The sequence below is a fragment of the Tiliqua scincoides genome, chromosome 3 (genome assembly GCF_035046505.1).
Source record: "Tiliqua scincoides isolate rTilSci1 chromosome 3, rTilSci1.hap2, whole genome shotgun sequence".
In the NCBI taxonomy this organism is placed as follows: domain Eukaryota; kingdom Metazoa; phylum Chordata; class Lepidosauria; order Squamata; family Scincidae; genus Tiliqua; species Tiliqua scincoides.
In genome coordinates this window covers 84,114,688-84,138,480 of record NC_089823.1, presented here as the reverse complement: position 1 = coordinate 84,138,480, position 23,793 = coordinate 84,114,688, and positions in this window count along the sequence as shown.

Sequence of the window (23,793 nt, the reverse complement as noted above, 5' to 3'; positions counted from 1 at the left end):
GAGATCTCCCATGTGTACAGTGATGCTGTTCGAGCAGGATTAGCTAATTTAGGATCAGGCTTTGTGTTGGCAACCTTCAGTCTCGAAAGACTATGGTATTGCGCTCTGGATGGTGGTTCTGGCACAGCGTCTAGTGTGGCTGAAAAGGCCAATTCGGGAGTGACAATCCCTTCCACGCTGGGAGCAAGTGCAGCCTGTCCCTGGTCTGTCTCCCTGGCTATGGGCCTTCCTTCTTTGCTCTTTGCTTCAGACTGTTGGCCAAGTGTCTCTTCAAACTGGGAAAGGTCATGTTGCACAGCCTGCCTCCAAGCGGGCCGCTCAGAGGCCAGGGTTTCCCACTTGTTGAGGTCCACTCCTAAGGCCTTCAGATCCCTCTTGCAGATGTCCTTGTATCGCAGCTGTGGTCTACCTGTAGGGCGCTTTCCTTGCACAAGTTCTCCATAGAGGAGATCCTTTGGGATCCAGCCATCATCCATTCTCACAACATGACCAAGCCAACACAGGCATCTCTGTTTCAGCAGTGCATACATGCTAGGGATTCCAGCTCGTTCCAGGACTGTGTTGTTTGGAACTTTGTCCTGCCAGGTGATGCCGAGGATGCGTCGGAGGCAGCGCATGTGGAATGCATTCAGTTTCCTCTCCTGTTGTGAGCGAAGAGTCCATGACTTGCTGCAGGATCAGGCTATTCTTTCAGTAACCCATTTCTGCCCAGCCCACAGGTGTACACATTCGATCCCTGTTGTGTATATGCAGGGTTGGGCAGAAATGGCTTTTAAATTCAAACTCCTAACAGTGATTGTAACTTTTGGTTGTAATGCCAAAAGGTCAATGATTTTATTTTTATGAGTCCTTTAATCATTTTTTCAACCTTCTTCCGATAACCGACTATACATACATCTTATTTTCTATTCCTTGCAAGAGCTGAACTCTTCTGTTATAAGCAGTTGAAAATGCTATATTGCTTAGAAAAATTCAGCTCTTATGTCTTCCATGCTGTCTTATTAAGATTGGAAACCTCTCTGTCTCTCTCTCTTTCTCTGCTTTTAAATGAATACCAAAGCTTCCCATGAGTTGTACGTAACCCATACACAACCAAACAGAAGATTAAATGGATCAAACAGGTAAATATATCAAGCTCTCTTTTTTCTACATCTAAAAGCTTTGATCAATACATTGTTTTAGTCTGTAGCTTTACAAAAGTAAACGTTTTTGCCAGAGTATCATATGTCTTTGTTGTTTTTTTTAATATGAATGGTGCTTCTTTCTGAAATTGTAGAAGTTGCAAAATTATGTACACAAATGATGTGAATGCGAGGTTTTCTTTCACCACAGAAAAAGGAGGAGAAACTTTTGATATATAATATATAGTATAATACATAAAACATAATACTGCTTATAAATGTCATATGTTGCCTAGTACGTTGTAACTAGTGGCTTGAATTGTTATTGGGCATTGCTTTTAAGACACAAATATGCACATGGGGGAAATCTATGATGTGTGCAGGGCCGAAGCGTAGTGGCCAATAGCACAATTTGGTCGATCACATAAAGGAAGAGGGAGACAAGGTTAAAGGTACAACAATAGGTCACTTTTAGTGTGGGGATAATAATACATGCCCCAATCCTATCCTTTGCCAGTGGATCACACAATAAGCAAATGGAAGTGACAGGATGCCAACAGAGGTGATGTTCCACTAGCAATGAGCATGATGAGGCTGCTGGCACAATGGCTGGCGGCTATGTGCGTGAGCCAGCAGAGAGGCCACCATCTGCTGGCACTGGTGAGTTGGCAGTTGGGGTGGGTGGTAGGGGGACAAATGGGATGGAAGGGGGAGGACTGGGGGAATGTTGGGGCAGGGAGAGGGCAGAAGGTGGAATGGGCAGGAAGGCACAGTTACCAGCAGCACTTGAAAGTGCAGTATCCTATGCTTCTTCCCTCTCCCCTTCTCTCTCGCTAACCTTGGTTCTACCAGCAAAATAGCTCTCCCAAGCCTCCCAAGCTCTCCCAAGCTCTCCCAAGCCTCCCAAGCTCTCCCAAGCCTGATTTAACCCCCCCCCATTTTAGCTTGCAGCACACCTCCACGGCTCAGCTACCTGTTACAGCGTGGCAGGTAGTAAGATTGGGGTGTCAATTTCCAACGGAAATGGGCTTAAATGAAAAGCAGCAAGATTCAGGGTAACTTGGGTCTCTGAGAGAGGCACAGGGAATGTTATCCTGCCAGAAGGGGACTGAAATAAGAATAAACTGTATTGGCTCATATCACACCCTTTTCAAGAATTCGGCTGTTGATCAGCAATTAAATTAGCATGCTGGCAAGTTACATGGTTCAACCTGTCCACATCAAAAATCGATATTCTCCCTGCCTTTTACCACACTTCATGTCAATAAACAGCTACACCTATTGGACAGAAATGGGAAAAGCAACCCACAAATCAACCATATATATTGAAAAGATATTGCCTGCAGAGTAAGCAGATAGTAATGCTTGTTCACCTGACACACTCATTTTATATGAGGATGGAGCACTGTTTGTATGGAACAGCACTCAAGACCCAATCCGATCGTGGATTATGCTGGTGGAACACGTGTTCCGCTGACACAGCACACTTTGCAGCTCTCGCAGACATGGCACTGCTGAAACGTGTGGACTGGCGGCTGCTGCAAGCAGTGAGTGGCTGGGTCTGCATGAGAATGGATTAGACATTCCTGCCTGTGTGTGTAGGGCCATGCAGATGTTGGGAGGGAGGCAGGGAGAAGGTGGAATGGGGTGGAGATGGGTGAGCCTGGGAAGGGGATGGGTTTGGTTGAGCCAGCACCTGCTGAATGCTGGGATTTGGAATCCCATGTTTTTTTACCATAATAAATAATACTTGACGTGGCAAAATGGCTACAAATGTAGCTTTCAGCAAAAGGATTTTGATGCAAGCAGTCACCTTTCCTTAGCTTAGAAATAACTTCACCTTGAAGGCTGATCACACACAAAAGCACACAGAATTATTATTTGCTCTGAACTTTGCAGCTTGCACAGGAGTAGCCCAACTGGCTCTACTGTCCAGTGATGCCAACTTACTTGCCACTGCTGCATTACCTGGTGTGTGCATGCACTTCCCCTTCCAAGGAAAGCACCTCTCTTTGCTGTGCTCTGTCCTCACATGGGCTTTAAAGTTTAAAGGATATTTGAAGTGACACATTTCCTTTAAACACAGCAAGACAAAGGAGTGCTTTGCTATCCCTTCTCTCACCCCATCCTCAAACAGGGAAGTTTGAAAGCAATGTGTGCTATAAATGCTGTGATCATATGGAAGAAGGCAACAGTTGTGGTGGAGTGTTCCTTCTTCATGTGGGGTTTAAGCTTTAAAGATAGTCATTCCCTTTAACCTGTAAACCCTGTGTGAGGATGGAGAATGGGGCAGTGGTATAGCATGGCACGGGTGACTAGGGCAGCCTCCCCCCCCCGGCTTGCTGGGTTCTCCACTGGGGGAGGTATGAAGTGTTGAGGGGCCCTTCTACACACCCATGTCCCTATTTTGCTCCAAATCTAAGCCTTTCTGGAGGTAGAGGGTGAAGCGATGATGTGTGGGGGTATATGTGTGATATGATAGCATCATCATGTCACTCTGCCTCAGGCACTGGCTGGCCTGGAAGCATTGCTGTGTGGTGAGGGAAGTGGATGATCTGATTCTTGCTGGCTTTTAGTGAGCAGGAAGTGGATCAATGCAGCTTGTATCCATGAAGTAGCCTGTCTCAGAAGGCCAGGTGCAAGGGAATGGCAAACAGGATACAAATATCTTGTTGTAGTCATAGTGTGTGCTCCCTGATGCATCTGGTGGGCCACTTTGAGATGGATTAGATGGCCTGATCCAGCAGGGCTCTTCTTATGTTCTTATGATGGGTTGGAGAGGGTTAGCATCAGCCTTGGAGTGAAGGGGACCTCAAATCTACTACCTTCTTAGTTCCCTTGCAATTTGCCGCTGGTACAAGCCTCATCAGGTCACTTCATGGCTGGGCTGGCCATGAGTTTGTTCCATCGCATGAGTTTGTTTCATCACATTGTTCCTGGTTTCAGTGGCCTTAAGGGAAGTACTACTCCAGATCGCATCTAATGTAAAGACTAGATTTGCCTCAACAAGTCCATGGCAGTCCTGATGCTCTGGAACTCTCTCCCTGAAAGGTTCATTCGGTGTCCTCCATATAGCCGGACTGTGTAAACTAGTTCTTAGATCCAGAAGAAACCAGCACAGGCCCACAAGTTATAGCACCAGATCACTGAGGCTGGGACTCAAGAGTTTTGACTGGCTAAGGCTGCAATCCTAACCATACTTTCCTGGAGTAAGTTTCATGGAACAAAATTACTTCTGAGTAGACACGCAGAGGATTGGGCTGTAAATTGCAGTGGAAAATTAGAGCGTATTCTAACACCACAGGGGAAAAAAGAATCACCACTTTACTGAGCGTGCTGCTTCTACTAGGACTCAGAACAAAACACGGTTTGTTCATTAAAGGGCAGAAATTAAACTTGTGCATCATAATAGGGACAGAAAGTAAAGGTCAAATCACATTTGCAGTGACATAGAGTCTCACAGGCTCCATCATCGCCCATGGGAGATGTTCCACTCAGCCTCATAACACTAAGAGCTGACACCCGGAAGACAACAACCTCTTTTGGCGCATATGAAAATCTAGAGAGAAATCACCATGGGGGAACGTATTCAGTAATGAATAAGTCTTAAAATGCTAAATAATTAAGAAGTGCTAAATAATAATAAAGACAAATAAACTAAAATCATGATGAAGGATGAAAATAATTATGCGGCGAGTCAGAGCCTTTTGTGCATTCTTCACACTGCGGAGGCCAAAACTGCACATTTACACGGCTTTAATCTTTTATTAGAAGGGAAGGTCAGGGGGTCCCGAGTCAGGGAATGAATATCACAATAAGGCTATCAAACGGGAGAATGTATAAGAGAAGGAGGAGAGAAAAATAGCCCGAGACAACAGCTTCCACAGCAGTTAAAGTGCTCTTCAATTTTTAAACAGGCAGAACAAACAGCATAAGATGCTGAGCAATGAACCTACAGCACTCACAACAATGCTTGCTATTAAAATAATCATAAGGCAGGTTCAGAATGAATAAAACAGCAATTTGTAGAGTCAACCCAATCGCCCGTTCTGCCAGCAAATGGCCGCAATCCTGCCGCTTGTTACTGATGCAGAAGTCCTGCTGAAGTCAGTCACTGCATTTGGACATCACCACAACCAGGAATGGCTCCAGCAGTGGGGCATATACCGGGGACATAGGGCCACAGAAAGGTCCATAACTATGTCCATCACCCCTGAGGCAGGGAGGGCCTACTGCTGCTGCTGTTTCCTTTCACTGGACGTTCCTGGTAACCCCTGAACTGGGGGGGGGGGGGTGTTTAGTAGGTGGTTTTATAGAGGAAGAGCAGCAACAGACTGTCTTCTTCATTCTCCAGTGTCATGTTACAGTTTCCAGATGTTCTGTCCCTGGGTGCTCCTTAGAGCACCCATGAATTCTAAAATGGCACTGGAAGCAGAGAAGGGGTTGGTTTGCTGCTGCCACTGCTCCTCGCCATCACCTCATAGGTCATCTTCCAGTAAGCCAGCCAGGTCCTGGGCTCAATGGGGAGACTTACCAGGAGGTGGCAGAGACCAGGAAGCAGCAGTAGACCTGAGTCATCCTTCAAACTACTACCCACAACTATAGTAGCAGTGATAGATTGATGCCCACACACATTGCCTAGTTAATTTTCCCAGCTGAACCCTGACCTGGAACTGGGCAGCAGGTAAGTGAGAGTTCTCTGCTGGAGCTGCAGGTGGTGGCATGGAGAAGGGTTCATGTCCACTAGCTGCTTGGTTCCTGGGGATCACAGGTGCAGCACCTGGCTTGTACATGTGCTTTCCAAAGTATGAGGGAAATATGCCACTGGAGGGCCCTCACAACATTGGGTCTGTCACCAATGCAAAGCATGGTTGGTTTTCACACTTGAACCAATACTGCTCACAAATCATGCTTTGAAGGGGCTGCCAAATCAAGATAAAGCCATAGGTTGACGTTGGATTGCAAAGCAGTTTGTACCTATATGTGATTTGCTGTTACACTGAAGTTCTGAAACCACTGGGTGCTCAACATTCACAGTTGTGGGGAGAATCTAAGGTGCAATAATAGTAGGTACAGTACTGCAGACAAACACTGTACTTTAGGGAGGCAGACTTCAGGAGCACATCAGCAGGAGTCAGTGTGTCCATGTGTTTTTCTGGGGGGGGGGGTTGTCTTGCTGGCACACTCTTGCTGCTTCTGCCATCTGATCTTGTGTGTACTTTAGAATATCTGAGCAGTGCTAAAAAGCAACTTGCCATGGAGTCCTGATCCAAACCAGCAGCAAGTAGGGAAGGGAGCTGGATTTAACACAAGGGGAGCCTTGTAAGAAGGCATCCATTTGACTCTTGTCAGGTAACTCTTCAGCAATAAAGGGGGGGCAGTAGAAAGGACCCCACACACATTGAACAGGTTGTGGTTGTCCCCAGAATGATGTTGCATGTCTTTGGATGTTCTGGGAACACTCAGGGCCTTGACACAGCCTTGTTCAAATCATTGAAAATATAATCTCCCCCCCCCCCAACATGAATGCTTTCAGGGCTGGAGGACAAGCCTTACAAAGAAAGGGAACTTGATATGTTCAGCCTGGAGAAGAGAAGGCTGAGAGGGGATTTGATAGTGCTCTTCAGGTACCTGAGGGGCTGTCATCCGAAAGAAGGGACAAATTTGTTCTCAAGTGCCTCTAAAAGTAGCACTAGATCCAACAGGTACAAACTCTAAGAGAAGAGGTTCCGATTGGATATAAGGAAAAAATTCCTGACGGTAAGGGCGGTTCGGCAGTGCAACAGATTGCGGAGGGAGGTGATCGTTTCTCCCTCACTGGAGATCTTCAAGCAGAGGTTTGACAGGCCCCAGTTGGAGATGCCCTTGGAGGATTTCCTACTATAGGCAGGGGGTTGAACTAGATGACCTTTTAGGTCCTTCCAACTCTATGCTTCTGTTTTATGAAGAAATATGCCCAGCCCCACCAAATGCACGCACACATACACACATCACTTACGCATTTGCGGAAAAGCCCTCTTTATTAACCAGTGAAGAGAAATTGAGCAAAATAGCAACTTCGTACTCAGATACTGAGAGGAGTTAAATAGCATGCACACCACTCCTTTCTCTTCAGGAGCACAAAAAGAGTTTAACCGTTCGATATGACTCTGAATTTATTTCACTGTGGAGGGAATGCATTGTATTTCAACCCTGAACTATACAATAAAAGAGAATTATTGATAGCCTTCTCTTTTCAGGTTAACCGAGTGACCCACAAGGGGGAAAAAAGAAACAGCAGGACAGTAAACTTCTCAGTTCAAATATTGATGCCGAGTTCCATATTTGTTACTTCGATGGGTCGAAGACTGATTTGTTGCTGTGATCACTTGTTTCAGTTCAGTCTCGAACAAATACTTGAAATTGTGATCTTTCTGTAGTATGACACTGGAGCAAGGCTATTGTCAGGTGAAGAATTCCTCCAGGTGGATTGCTGCTTTCATATTTGTGTGAGAGCTGCAGGTTTCTGACATGGAACAAGCACAACTCTGGCAGGACTAGTCGCTTTGAAAAAAAATGTCACAAAGCATTAGTGGCTGAAAATTTTTAAAAGGAAGGATCCCTTCCAAGCTGTAGTATTAAACTGAACTCCAAGTATCTTTTCGTTTCTGTCTATAAATCATGGGTATGTCAGGATACTTGGACAACTGCCTTTTCTTTCAGTGGCAGCAGTAAACTTTCAAAAATATAGATTTTGAAAGTTTATGAAAAGAACAACCAGACTGCCTTTTCACTCTTTGTTTTCAGGAATATGTTTCACTCTTTTTTTCACTTTGTGAAACACTCTGTGTTTCACTCTTTGTTTAAAGGAATATGAGTGGTGACCCTGAACAGAACATGAAATCCCACATCATCAAGTGATAAGATCAGGAAACATAAATAAATCCAAACCCTAAAACTCTGATCTTTATCTGGTGTCTCAGCTCCTCTGTTGTGCACACAGGGTGATCAGACATCTTCTTTTTCCAGGACACGTCCTCTTTTTTAGCCTCGTGACCTGGAAAAGAACTTTAATGCCCTCCTTTTCTCTGTGAACGGGTCCCTGGAGGCAGCACATAGCCTTTTTGTAATTAATAAATTATATTTAATAAATCACATGCAATATAGTTTTAAATTTAATAATAAGTAATATATTGTTTAAATTAACCACATGAAATAGATACATGAGTGTTCTTAGCTTTTATTTTGTCATGTCCTACATTTTTCTTGGATGGCCTCCATTTTGGGGTGCCTTGTCCTCCTTTGTAGTTATAACATCTGGGCACCCTGTGTGCACAATCGCATAAAGCACATTTAGAACCACATTCTAAACTGTGCCATGTGCCAGTTCATCTGTGCATTTCATGGGATCTAATCCCAGCCCAATCTTGTTTGGAATATGGGTGGAATACTGGATAGAGCACACTACTGAGTCTTGTGAGTGTATAAAACAACCGAAAAAACGTAAATTATTATACATTCACCATATTGTGAATGGTTATATCTCACTGCCAATTTGAGGCTGCAACTATATACTCACTTTCCTGGGAGTCACTCCCACTGAATACAGTGGAACTTACTTCTGAGTAGACATGCTTAGGATTGTGCTATAAACTCCTAAATCTCTGGCAAAAAAAGGAACTCCTCTTAGAACTCCTAAAATCAGCCTACCTGCTTTGTCTCAAAGAAAACGGACCCCACCTAGCTACCTTGAGCATCTCACTAGTCAAGAAAATGTTATTATTGTTGTTATTGCTATTGCTAGATACTCCATCACAGCCTATGCTGGGCTGTTATAGTCTGCAATTTGGGATATGGCCAAGATCCTGGAAATCACACAGATATATTGTCTTAGATCCTGAATTGCAGACTACAACAAGCTCAGCATAGACTGTGATGAAGTATATTGTTGCTGTTATTGCACCACTTTCAACAAAAAAAGATCACAAAGCAGTTTAAAGATTAAGGGCACAATCCAGACTGCACCCTATGCAGGCCCAATTCCCTTGGGCCAGCCTGGGAGAGTTGCAAACGTGCCGTAAAGCACATTTGCACCTCCTCAGGAAGAAGCCAGGCCGGCGCTCCAAATAGCGCCAGCCTGCGGAGGCTGACAGAAGCCTCTGCGCCAGCTTCTCCGCATTGGCTCCGATGCAAGGACAAAAGGTAGGCATGGGGGGGCGGGAAGGAGGAGGGAGGGAGGTGTTCCTGGGACGGGGGCAATGGGCGGGTGGGTGGGGAGGGAAGGCAGGGCTGGGATCTGGCAGTTATGCTGGATCTCAACCCCCATTCCCGAGGAGAACAGAGCGGCTTCAAGCCGCGCTGCTCTCCTCGAACTTGTGCCACCTCAGGAGGTGGCGCAAGTCCGAGGAGACCCATAGGCGCCAGCAGCCCTTACCAAGGGGAAGGGGAAGAGTTTCCCCTTACCTCTGGCTAAGCCACTTCTGGCCACAATCCTGCGCTGGATATAGCGCTAGCCCCCTGGCTTGCCTGTTGTAGCGCAAGTTAGGATTGTGCCCTACAGCCCAATCCACCAGGGCCTCAGTGACCATCTCTGCCATGCTCCCTTGGCAACAGCCATCACAAAAGTGCCATAAAGCACTTTGCAGTGGCCTATTGGGGGCAGGCACCAGTGTGGAAGCCAGCACAGGTGCGTGCTGGTCTTTCATGCTGGTCAAAGAGGCACAGGGCACCGATTGAGGTAAGTTCACCACTGAGCGGTACAGAGCCTGGGAGAAGGTGGGAAGGGACAAAACAGGAAAGGAAGGGTGGGTGGTGGGCAGACTGGACCCAGGGGCAGGGCTGGGATGGCTGCTGGGGCTTACCCTGGGGCAAAAGTCCCCTGACCTCAAGGAGACCTCCAGTGGTCTCATTGGATACAATGGCACATTGATCTGCATGGGTGGTTCGTTTAGGATTGGGCTGCCTAAGTCAATAAATTAATGATTCCCTGTCCCAAAAGGCCTCACAATCAAAAAAAATGTAGAAGATAGCCAGCAGACCTCCCACTGGAAGAACGGGGCAAATGCCCCAGGTGCAGAGCTCACATGCCTCCAGGACTGTGTGGGAAGCCTTAATGAGGCTCCCAACATAGTCAGAAACTGTGCTTCCAGATTTCTGGAAGCACAGTTTAAGACCGCAAGGAAATCTCAGATGACTTCTCCCGTTGGTCCTGGAGTCGTGCGAGGCTCCATGGTGATCCAGATGGGGGGGGAGGGCAGCTTCATGGTGCTTTGCCCCAGGGTGCCTCCAGGGGAGGTCTGCCACTGGTAAAAGAAAGCAGCAAATCCAGCAAACAACCACAAGAAATGATGAGATACTGGGATGAAGAGAGACAATTTCTCTCTCTCTCTCTCTCACACACACACACACACACACACGCACGCACGCACGCACACACACACACACACACACCCCATGCTAATTATAAGAGGAACACTGCACAATCCAGCAATTTGTGTTGGATTCCAGCTGAAATAAGAGCTGAGCAGAGCAACTGTGGGTGCCGCTGCTGGGTTATGCCAAAGTGAGTTTGGAGAGAAAGAATCCCAGCCGCCACTTCAGCATCTAGAGCAGATGAAAATGATTTTTTGATCAATATACCAGTAGTTTAATTTGAGGGTTGGTGTAATCTTTATCATAAACCAGCCAATCTTTATTATAAGCCAGGAGGTTAGGTGATGATCAATACATTTTCCTGAAAAGCGATGAACACTTTTAAAGGGCACCAAAATCCACTGGCTGGATATGTTGGTCTGAAATTCATGTACAGTTCAATGAGGAAAATGTAGAGCCACCTGTTTAAAGGCTCCCCCAAGATATTGCTCACAGGTAAATTGGACTAAATGTCAGTCTAAAGATTTTTAAAATATGATTTTTGTTATTACCATATGATGCTTCTCAAAAGGTCAGGCAGACATGACGCTTGCCCAGGCTGTCTCTTTTCAACGTTCTGAGATGGTGAATATGCAAATCAAGCTTTGGAAAGATTATTTCACAGCCACTGCAGTCTAGTGGTTAACTATGCAATTCTATACATATTCATTCAGAAGGAATTCTCATTGAATTCAATGGACTTTGCTCCCAAATAACAGCCCAGTCCTATCTAGGGAGCTGTTCCCTGGTATACCACTACCAAAAATGGCCACCACTGTAACCTATGGGGCCAGGGAAGCAGCTGAAGGTCTCCTTGGGGTAAGAGAACTGTGGTTCCCTTACGTTGTGTTTGGCCTGGCAGTCCCTATGAGATTACTTGGAGGTGCGCCAGTTCTTCAGCTGGTGCAGAACCAAGGAGACCTGTGTCAAGCTCTGAGGCCCAGGAGGGGGAATACGACTTGGTGGCTGCCATTCCTGCTCCCTCCCAGGCTTACACTGCTCCCAGCCCACCCCTTTCCAGTTCCACTCGTCCCTACCTTTCCCCCACTCTCTCCCTGCCCAGGAACACCTCCCTGATGTTTGGCAGGGTATGTAGCTCTCCCAAGCACAGGAGGGTCACCAACTGGCATAAAGGCCCAGCCCAATTCAGGCTGGCCTCCCCACCAGTGACCTTCTCCTCCTGGTTGCCATGATGTACCTAACAGCTCATTTGCTACAGCCATTGCCAGGGCAGCAAACAGGTTGCTGGTGCTGCCCAGCATTAGGATCAGGCTACCCATCTGCAGACAACTACACTGTAGGAGTGCAAACTACGAACCAGAGGATCTGTCACATCTCCAAAACAAATGAGAAATGAGGTGAAAAAACTGCAAATTGGAGTAGCTTTTCTATTGATGTGATTCGGTTGAAACAAGTCTTTCTTAAGAGAATTAATAAACTTCAAAAAAAATTTAAAAAACATTCAGAAGAACTTCACTAAGCAGAACTGAAAGCAACCCTTTATTGCAGGTTCCCTTGATGAGGGTCTTCTGCAGTTTCTTAGTTCTCTTAAGAAGGAGAAGTTTCAGTCAAAACACATCAAGAATAAAGCTACTTCCCTTTCCATGTCCACCAACTTTTGTTTGTTTTTGGTTTTCCAATTGGTAAAAGGTAAAGGTTCCCCCCAGTGTTAAGCCTGGTCGTATCCTACTCTAGAGGCAGTGCTCATCTCCTTTTTTAAGCCAAAGAGTCAGCGTTTGTTCATAGAAAGTTTCCGTTGTCATGTGGCCCGCATGACTAGTTGCCTAAGTGCACAAAACGCTGTTACCTTCCCACCAAGGTGGTACCTATTTATCCACACGCACTTACATGCTTTCGAACTGCTAGGTTGGCAGGAGCTGGGACAAGCCATGGGAACTCATCCCATCATGTGAATTCGAACTGCCAACCTTGTGGTCAACAGGGTCATTGGCTCAGTGGTTTAACCCTCCGTGCCACCACATCCCAGCATGTCCCACTTCCATTTGGTACAGTTCTTCAGTTCTCAGAGAATTCAGCTTACCATGAAGCAACAACAACAAAGTATTTATATACCGCCTTTCTGGTCATCGGATTACTCCTCTGACTTTATTCAAGGCGATTTACATAGGCAGGCATTTCTAAATCCCTCAAGGGGATTTTTACAATCATGAAGGTTCTCTCTTTCAAGAACCAACAACATTTCAGAATGGATCTTCCTGGTTTGGTCTCACTTCTGGCTTCCAGTTCTCCCACGCAGGCTGACAAGCAGCTCCATCTCTCACATGGAGGGCAGCCAAGACGCTTCTTGCTCACACCAAGAGCAGGTGGAATCACTCAGCTGGGCTTGTCAGCTGCTTCAAGGTCTCGCCATTCTCAGCTGTTCAGGGAGCTGCCGGTGTCCTCAAACTTTCTGATGTTATCTTTGGGCTAATGGAGGCTCTACCCTCTAGACCAAACCTCCTGCCCAACTGAAGCACAACTGTGTTCAACAGTTTTCCTAGAAAGCTTTATTGTGCAAATTGCTGAAGGGTCTCTGAATCTTTTTCTCCACCATATAATGTCAGGGATGGCCTAATCCTAAGGAGGGCCTGCACCGGCAGAAAATGTGTTCCACTAGTGTGTGCTGTTGCAAAAGCTCCTTAAAGTGTTTTGAGACATTGCAAGGTCAAAACCTTCCCACTGGCACCGGTGGAGTGACAGAGGCCCACTGGAACAGGTAAGACCAGCAGAAGGGCAGGTGGAGGGTGGAGAGGGGTTGAACTGGGGAAGAGGAGGATGGAACAGCATGTCAATGGAGTTGTGGGTAGGTGAATTGGGACCAGGAAGAGGCAGGATCAGTGGCGCAGGCACATGCTGTGTCTATACTCCCTTCGTAGGCCTGATCCACCTGCATGGATCAATTCAGACTTTTGCCAGTAATATCGTTGGAATGGGTCAAAGTTGGCCTGTTGTGGCTTCATGGGCTTACCCTGGGGCAAGGAGAGAAATGTCCCCTAACCCTGAGGAAAACTAAAGCAGTTAAAATTCCCCACGAGATGCAGCACAGCCCACACTGGTACCACTCCATCGCTGCACTGGGATTGAGGTTGGATTGGGCTGTGTGTGGTGCATTTCTATAGCAGGGGAAAAAAAGAGGTTAATTGGTAAGTGATTGGTTTTGTTTAGAGTTAAAGTGCCACCTTAAATCTGATAGCAACCTGATTTTTCTTTTTTTGGTCCATGAGTAAAATTATTCATCAAAATCCCCAGGACCTCATCTTGCAAAAGTACATGGTGAGTTAAGGTGGCGTAATGAGGCCACGCATTTTGCCCTTCTCCTTTGACACAGTCATATATTATAATCAACCTTCCTGTAATCATGGCTGTCTCATTTCTAGAAAACAGACATAATCACTTTGGAGAGATGTTCTTAGGCAGGTAAGTCTTTGTGCCGGGCAGAGTTGATGATGTCTGAGAAGACGGTGACAGAACAGCATCATTCCTTCTACCCTGGCAGTAGTTTTTCTCCTTGCCACTTTGAATTAATGAGCAAACACCTTCAAGAAGCAAGCCAGTGATTCTCATAGTGATTTCAGCTGAAACCAATGCAAATTTGTTATATTCCACCTGTTTATGCTACATATTAGGCTTGTTTCTGCAGACTAGCAGTCTGTCTTCAATGGAGTTCAGTTCTTTCGTTTTTTTAAGAGGGCAGAGGAATTTTAATGGTACAGTGAACAGTGCCAGGTTTTCAGCTGATCTAGAGCAGCAATTTTCAGCCACTCTGCCGTGGCACATGGGGTGCCACTGATTGTCCGCAGGTGTGCCACAGGACTTTGGGGAGTGCCATTTATTACTCATGCAATTGGGGGATTGGAGCCCCTACCAGCAGCATGGTGTTGGTATCCTTCAGTCTCGGAAGATTATGGTATCGCGCTCTGAAGGCATGGCAAGGCAAGGCAAGGCAAGGCATGTTGTGTCTTGTCAATGGTCAAAAACAGTGGCGGACCTCCCCAGTCCTTCCAGAAAACTGGAAGCACAGTTTCTGACCCCATCGGGAGCCTCAGAGAGGCTTCCATGGGGACTTACAGGTGGAGTTAGGGGTATGGGAGGTCCACCACTGGTCCAAAAAGCTGATGGTGTGCCTTGACCATTTTAGCACCTTGTCAGTGTGCCGTGAGATTGAAAAGGCTGAAAGTCGCTGATCTAGAGCTTTGGATCCCACAGGGAAAATATCATGCATATCAACTTTGTTACCATACTTTTTATAGTCACATCATTGTATATATCTTCCAAAAACATTGCACAACATGGGTTTTTTTCAGGGTTGGCCAAGACCCCCCCCCCAATCCCTGTTATGGCACATCATATGCCCCTCCTCACCCAGCAGTGCACCAGCTACCACCACTGTTCCTTCTCCAGGTTCTCTCATCCTCCCATCCTTTTCTGCTTCCTTCCCCTCTTCCTTTTATAATCCAGGGAACCGGGGGGGGGGGGAGTGCAGAGCAGTTGAGGAAGGTGGATGGGTTCTCAATCTGCTTCAGTCCCCCTATATAGATGGATGGGCTTGATTATAGTATTTTATTCTCACAACTGATCAAAAGAATAACTTGCCCAGCATCATGTAGTGAACTTTAGCTTGAAAGAAAGTTTTGAATCAAAGACTGGTCGGCTTACATCTGTCACTACACCACCCCATATTATCATGGCTCCATAGATCAATAATTTGAGCTACTGTTCACCCCTAGAACTTTCACTCTCAACATGTGAAGCAATATTAAAGAAGCCAGTTTCTTTGAACATGTGTAAAATAACAGTTTTTCCACAATATACAATTCCTGTGGGCTTGAACAAACTGACAATTATTACTAATACTAATTTTATTTTGCTTTCTCTTCAAAGAATTCAAGACAGCAAACACTGATTTGCTAATCCCTTTTCTATCTCCCTTATCCTCACAAGAACCTTGTGAGAGAGAGGCTGAGAGATAAGCCCTCTTATGGACCAAGAGGGACCAGGAGGGGGGGGCATTCAGAGGCACCCACTAAATCCCAAGCCCCTGTCACTCCCATGAATTGTGTTGATCTGCACTGATAAATGCTGTACCCAGGGAGTCTCTTTTCCCATGGTCTGGAACACTGCAAGGAAAGAGACTCCCTGGGATACAGCATTTGTCAGTGCCAACACTGTATGCATGGGCAATGTGGAGGGCAGAGCTTAGTGGAAGCATCAACATGGGGTAGGAGAAGAAGATACATTATCAACCCCGCCCCAATATCTTGTAGACACCACCTTTACAACATTTGAAGGCCCAAGAAGACCTAATAAGTGTTAGGGTCTAGTGGGAATTTAGGCATAGCTCCTAATCCAATTGACACACTAACAACTACACTATATTACAGGCATGTGTCATTCCCCCCCCTCTCCTTATCTGCTGGTGTTAGATAAAGGGAAAAGCCCAAATGGCTGCATTTTGAGGACTCCAGAGCTCCCTGCAGTCTCTTCCAGATCTTGTGGAGGCCCTTCTCTTCACCCAAGTTCACCCCATAATGCATTTACAGGAACCGCATATAACTGAAACTGTGGGTGCTGAATCCGCAGATACAGGGGGATGCCTATATTGGCTCATCTCAGAGGCTATATATAACTTGCCAGGAGTTCAGAGAGGGATCTTTCCAAGTCCTACTTAGATGTGCCAAGGACTGAACTAAGGATCTCCTGCATACAAGCAGATGGTCCACTATGGAGCCACAGACCCTTGCATTATGTATAATTAGCCATCCTGTTCGGAACAGGGAAAATAAAATAATGTCGGTTTGGTCTCTGTGAGCATGTTCTCAGGTAGCTGCCAATTCTATAATAATTCAGAATAACTGGTAATGATTAGAGGCTGTTTTTTCAGAAAACGGTTTTGTTATGCTCTTCTGTTTTGGGTTGCTTTTCCAATGCTGCTCTTTTGGAGAAAAGAAGGAGGCGAATTAGGTTGCTCTGAAACCCCTGGAGAGATTTTGATGACAATATCCCAGGAAAAGGAAGAGCCTTTCTAAACAAAGGCACTCCCTACAGGGAGAAGTGGAGCTGTTGAACTCCTCCGTCAAAATCCTACCTAAGTGTAGCCACAGTTAATTACATCCTGTTGACAAGAGAAACCTAAAACACCTTGCATTTTGTCATCAGGTGGTGGCAGAGAAATGACAAGTGTTGACAAGTATCTATTTGTTGTTTCCCAAATTTGCATTGAATATGACAAGTGTACTTTAAGCTATTATGCCTTGATGCCATTTAATCAATCATCCCTCTGTTTCCAAGTTAAATCTAGTTCAGCAAAAACATGCCCAAACCTGCCGCTTATCTGCTATCAACAGAGGTTTGAGGTCTCCGACAGAATATTAACACAGGGGTGGTACCCACCGCAATCATACACTTGATTAATGCTTTTAACACTCTAAGAAGGATTTGGAGCTTGTGCTGCTGTTCCAGTTGCCAGTACACCTCCTGTGTGGAGTTTATCTGCCTGGAATAGATCACAGAACCAAAGACAATGTGCTTCCTGGTGACATACCGTGTAATGAGCATCTGCTGAACCCATTTTAGGGGAGGCTTTATACATTCCGTTTCGATAACGGCCAACACTGGCTATGTGACAGCCAATGTGTAATGATTTTAATTCATCCTATCATGGCTGCCATTCCTGGGTAATTCCTTCACATGATAAGTAGTGATGAGCCATGAGGCTTAGTCACATGAGAATGGATGACACCAGTGCAGTCTATCCAGCTTATTGAGGGATCACAGTCGTACTGAATGAATGAGGCTCTTGCAGTAAGCGGGCACCTATACATCTGGAACAGCAGGGAAACTCAAGGTTGCGGACCTGCGGCCTTATGTCATGCATATTTACTTAGACTAACTTTTGATGGGGCTTGATCTCAAGTAGGGGGAGTGTGTGAACATGTGCTATGTAGAAGTGTCTTCTGTTGTTGAAAAACAGCCACACATGCTGGGGGAGGTAGGTAACTCCAGCTGGGACCAGGATACACAGTGATGGGTAAGTTCATTTTACTTCATTGCACCATTCCGAAGCTGAAAATTGTCCCTCTGGGTAGGCCTTCTGGTTTCCTATTGGTCTCCTCAGACCTATGCTGGCTATTTACCAGTCCAAGGAGAAGAGGGCAAACTGGAAAATCAGGAATAAGTTCACATTTGCTGCCAAGATCCATCCACTGCAGCCTGATCCCTGCCCCTGCCCTCCCGCTCACGGCAGTCCCACACAGTCAACTTATCAGAATCAGTGTGGGCCAAGCTCTGTGCAATGGATGCATGGAACCGCCGACCCTTTACATCTGCATCTCCAAATTTCCCTTCAGTGGCCACTGCATTTGTATCCATGGAAGGTGATTTCTATTGTGCGGATATGATTGGGTTGAAAGGTATTTTTTGCACTCATCAGGTCAAGTGTTTTGTTCCAATTTCCATAAACAGAAAAATGGCATGAACATGGGTATGCGTATCTGTAAATAACTTTAGGACAAAAATTTTACTAGGTAGGAGGTGACCGGCAGATGAAAATGACATTTGTTTTCAAATCTCAGCAGTTAGCTCTGGCCGCTATCCCACTTTTGTGTTGTTATCCAATTTTAGGCATTTTTAATTAGAAAAGAGGTGGGCAAATCAGCTGAAGGAAGGAGAAATATCTCTGACACCTTAATTTGAATATTGCATAAGGCAATGCTATACAGTACCTTTTGAAACTTTTAAATAGAATTGTCTGTACTCATTTATCAACCACTCCTAATGAGATAACTAAAAGTAGGATTTAAGTATGCTCAGTAAGATTTTAAAAGATGAATTCTGTTTTTGCTTACTCAAAATATGGTTTCCAAGGAAACAGGAGGGGGAAATGCAGTATATGTAAGCTCAAGTAAGCAAGATTGGTGGCTCTTGTTTGCAGTCTTTCCAGGTTGGTACCCAAATTTCTAGCTAAGCTGGAGAACCTGAAGCAATACATCAGGAAGACATTCATGAGATTTATCTCTTAACATGCTTGCAGAGGCTTCATCTGTGAATTTCTGCCTAGGCACAGAAAGTGCCCTTAAAGAAGGGCTATTAATGCAAAGCTTTTACCTTTAATTTTTACTATGGGCAGTGCTGAGTGTAACTAGATGGGGTACTAATAAGATTTCTGTTGCTTAATTGTCTCAACACCTCTATCCTAAGCACATTATTTAGAAGTAAATTCCATTTATTTTGATGGAACTTCCAAACAGTTGTGTGGAGGACTGCAGCTGAACCCTTGTTCTGAGGCTCATGATAAAAAGCAATCAAAATAAATTATAAAATACAGTAGATAGATAGATAGATAGATAGATAGATAGATAGATAGATAGATAGATAGATAGATAGATAGATAGTGCTGAAATTAAAAATACTGAAATGCTCAAAAGATTAAAAGTGCTGAAATACACTGAATTATAACATTTGAAAGCCTTCTAATTGTCTTAACTATTTTCAGTACTGTTTCTCATCCTGGAGCCTGTAGTCACGAGAGAACCAAAGGGAGACTGCGCTTCTCTGGCTTTAATACCTGTGTAGATAATATACACACAGCTTGTCATTGATGAGACTTAAAACAGGCTGTGAAGGCACTTTATTCACTTACAGAGGGGAGCTAGTCCCTCCAACACAACAAACTCTTTTGATGGATGCCTAGAAGAGGTTTTTGTTTCATACATACATAAGACCTTTATTGGCATAGATAATGGAAATATGAAATGATGATGATTGGATGATTACGAGTGCTTTATTTTATTGTGTGTGTGTTCTGAATGTTTAATGTTTGGTTGTTGTTTCGTATTTCCATTATCTATGCCAATAAAGGTCTTATGTATGTATGTTTCTGGTGAGGGGCAGCCCAATCCTGAGCTTCCTGGCGCCCACTGGAGCAGTGGCACCAAAGTGGCTACCACTTTATCCAGTGGGAGCCAGGAAGCAGCCAGAAGTCTCCTCAGGGGAAGGGGACTTTTGTCCCCTTCCCCTGGGGAAAGCCCCAAAATGGGACTTCTCAAGTCTGCACTGGCTATTTTGCTGATGCAGATTTGAGAGACTCTGTGTCAGGCCTTTTGGCCTGACATGAAGTTCAGGATACAGTGGAGCAGGGCTCCTCCAGACCCAACCCCCTCTCACCCCAGTCTTCCCCCCACTCCACCCTCCCAGTCCCTCATTCTGTCCTCCCGCCCCCGAGAGGATGCACCGCTGCCCAATGGTTGCACTTACCCCTGGCGGCAACCTATCTGCTTCCTGCCGGCACTGGGTCCAGCGCCTGACTGACAAGGACCGGCACTGGCACTCCTTACTCGCCAGGTGCTATAAACATGCTTTACAGCACAATTATGGCACCCAGCGCTGGCGCTAGGGCTCAGCACTGGCACTGGGCCTCTTTAGGATTGTGTCCCAATATAGGTGTACAACCTAGGTCTTACTAAACGTAACAGGCTTACTCTGGAATAAAGTAAATAACACCATTTTCAAACACCTCTGTGCCACTAGAGTAGCCTTTCTCAGTGTGAGGAGGAGGAGGAGGAGAACCATCACCTGTAGTCGAAACAAAAAGGCCAAGAATCTCGAGGATTTGAATGCTTAATTGAATGTCATGAACTCAATGGAACATGAGGTTGAGCTCAGTCCTCCACCCAAACATTACAAAGACAGAAAAATGTTACCACACTATAGGGCTCATAAAGAAGAAAGATAGAGAAAATCACTAAGGGCCAAATCATATCCAACTTTCCAGCACTGGTGTAGCCATGCCAACAGGGTACATGCTACATCCTGCAGTGGGAGGGCAGTCATATTGGTGTCTTCAAGGTAAGGGAATGTTTGTTTCCTTACTTCGGGACTGCATCAGTGCTGGAAAGTTGCATAGGACTGCACCCTAAATGAGCAAAGACAAAATAGGAAAGATAGTGGGGAGTTGGTAAGTCCTTGACAAGGCCATACCATCAACCAAGGTTATAGATAGTTCTTGTTCTATCTCAGGACACAATCCTATGCATGTCTACTCAGAAGTAAGTCCCACTGTGTTTAATAGGTCTTACTCCCAGGAAAGTATGCCTAGGATTGCAGCCTAAGGAACGTTGTGTTGCAGGGGTCATTGTGACAAGGGGTTGACCACAAGAATCTCCCTGGACAAGAACAGTCTCTAAGACAGAAAGAGGCTCATGGAGGAAGCCCTTAATATGCAAAGTAGTTTTGATGGGAGTTCGGTGTGAGAGCAGAGCTGCCTTTTTTTTCCTCAGGAAGGAGAGAGGAGATTAGCAGGAGTTCTTAGAGAGGGAAGTGACCCCTGAAGTTTGGCTGGCAAGTCTGTGCTGTCTTAAGCAGTTCGGTGGTGCTCAGGAAGAAGGATAGAAAAGGAAAGGGGGTTGTGTGGTGTTACCATCCTGGGTATCAACGGCACAATGTTCTCAAATGGAAGCTGGAATGGGAGTGACTTGTCACAGCATCAGCAGGTTAAGAAATCCACATTCAGCAAGTCGGAAAATGCACTCTGGTTCTCTGTAAGTGCAGTTGAAGACCTTGGGGAAGCCTCACAAGGTTTCCATAAGAACATAAGAACAGCCCCACTGGAGCAGGCCATAGGCCCATCTAGTCCAGCTTCCTGTATCTCACAGCGGCCCACCAAATGCCCCAGGGAGCACACCAAATAACAAGAGACCTCATCCTGGTGCCCTCCCTTGCATCTGGCATTCTGACATAACCCATTTCTAAAATCAGGAGGTTGCGCATACACCTCATGGCTTGTCCCCGTAATGGATTTTTCCTCCAGAAACTTGTCCAATCCCCTTTTAAAGGCGTCTAGGCTAGACGCCAGCACCACATCCTGTGGCAAGGAGTTCCACAGACCGACCACACGCTGAGTAAAGAAATATTTTCTTTTGTCTGTCCTAACCCGCCCAACACTCAATTTTAGTGGATGTCCCCTGGTTCTGGTGTTATGTGAGAGTGTAAAGAGCATCTCTCTATACACTCTGTCCATCACCTGCAAAATTTTGTATGTCTCAATCATGTCCCCCCTCGGGCGTCTCTTTTCTAGGCTGAAGAGGCCCAATCGCCGTAGCCTTTCCTCATAAGGAAGGTGCCCCAGAAGGAAGGTAATCATCTTAGTCGCTCTCTTTTGCACCTTTTCCATTTCCACTATGTCTTTTTTGAGATGCGGCGACCAGAACTGGACACAGTACTCCAGGTGTGGCCTTACCATCGATTTGTACAACAGCATTATAATATTAGCCATTTTGTTCTCAATACCTTTTCTAATGATCCCAAGCATAGAATTGGCCTTCTTCACTGCTGCCACACATTAGGTCGACACTTTCATTGATCTGTCCACCACCACCCCAAGATCTCTTTCCTGATCTGTCACAGACAGCTCAGAAACCTTTAGCCTATATGTGAAGTTTTGATTTTTTGCCCCAATGTGCATGACTTTACACTTACTGACATTGAAGCGCATCTGCCATTTTGCTGCCTGTTCTAAAGTTTTGATTTTATATTTAAAAGCCTATATCTAAAGTTTTGATTTTTTACCCCAATGTGCATGACTTTACACTTACTGACATTCCCGGTTGCCTCCGAGGTTGCGCAAGGCTCTGTCACACTTCAGAGGTAGGGGGGCTTCTTCATGCGTGGGGAAGGCAGCATCTTTTGTGGGGGTGGCGGGTTCGTAGACCTTTGCCCCAGGAGCAGGGCGTGGGAGGTCCACCACTGGTACGATTATTTTTCTTCCCAAAGTGCTCCTTGGAATTTTTCTTTGTAGACTATTTGTGGATCTTGATGCAGGGGTAGCTTCAGGGGTCAGCCACAATGGATACCAGGCAAGGCCCATAACAGCGAGTACACTCAATGACCCTGTTTCGCACTCTTCCGTTTGGCTACTATGGGTAGTACTGAATACATCATCAGAGGGAAAGTAGGGGGACCATGAGTCTGGATGATTTCTCTGGCCCTTTTTGATTTTGTTGACTTGGGTTTCACTGCTCTCTTGATATTGTTGTTTCAATATTGCATATCAATTATATGTAAACTTGTTTTTAGGACTTCCAAGCTATCTGGAACACCGTTTTTTAGAAGAAAGGCAGGATACAAATATTTTAATATGAATGAATGAATGTCATTTCAAACCTTACTGTAATCACATTGTAACTGAAACAGAAAGTCATTTCCTGTCTACCCAAGAAGACATTCTAAGTCACAGCAATCTCTCTTTAGGAATCCAGACATTTAACTTAGGTAAATGTTGATCTATATTCACTTGATGTTGACTACAAAAGAGTCCAATCAAAGATAAGATGGTTTGAGCAGCACCAGCCCATTGAAATTTAGATGGAATTTGATGAGTCCTGTGGCAAATATTGTCTGCATTTTGTGGCAAAATGTTGTTTCCTTTTCAAGCATTTTATGCTTCCATTGATTTCAACAAGCATTTGACTGATTAAATACTGTGTCAGGAGCTTGTTGAGAGATTTTGTTACAAATCAGTGTTGCCATGCATAATCAAATAGCATTCCCGTGGAGACCAATGGCAGTTTTTGCTCAAATAAAAAAAGCCCTTGAAATTGTCTCTTGGTAATTAAAAATGATCCATTAATTATATTCACTGCTTATGGTTATATCATCTCATACGAAATATCTCACAGATACAAAGATTATGCACACACGCACAAATACAAATGGCAACCATATATGATATGTGGATACTATTAAAATGATGTGTTAAAGCACAATCCTATGCATATCTGCTCAAAAGTTCCACCACTGGCGTAGCTAGAGGGGGGGCGGTGGACTAAGTTTTGCAGGAAGCCTCCCTGAAGTGTGAAAGAGGCTCCTCCCCTCCCCTTGGGAGCCATGTGGGCAGGGGAGAAACAGAGGCGGATGGCTCCCAAGGGGAGGGGGAGGAGCAGCTTGCACGCTGCAGAGAGGCTCCCTGCAAAACTTAGTGCGCCGCCCCCCTCTAGCTACGCCAGTGAGTCCCACTGTATTCATTGGGGCATACTCCCAAGAAGGTGCATGTAGGATTGCAATCTATTACTAGAGGTGTTTGTTTCTGGTGAGTTAAAATTCAAGGGCCTGTTGAGCAGGTTGGGCCAGTGTAAGTCCCTTGCGCTGACCCAGAGGTGTCACAAAAGTGCTGTAAAACACTTTACAAATGTGTAAAGCACTTTACAAAGGGCCAAATTCAACCTACTGAGTGCCAGCGCCTGGTAAGTTTGCGCCAGCTTCCCTTGGTCGGCATGCGGGGTTGGGGAGG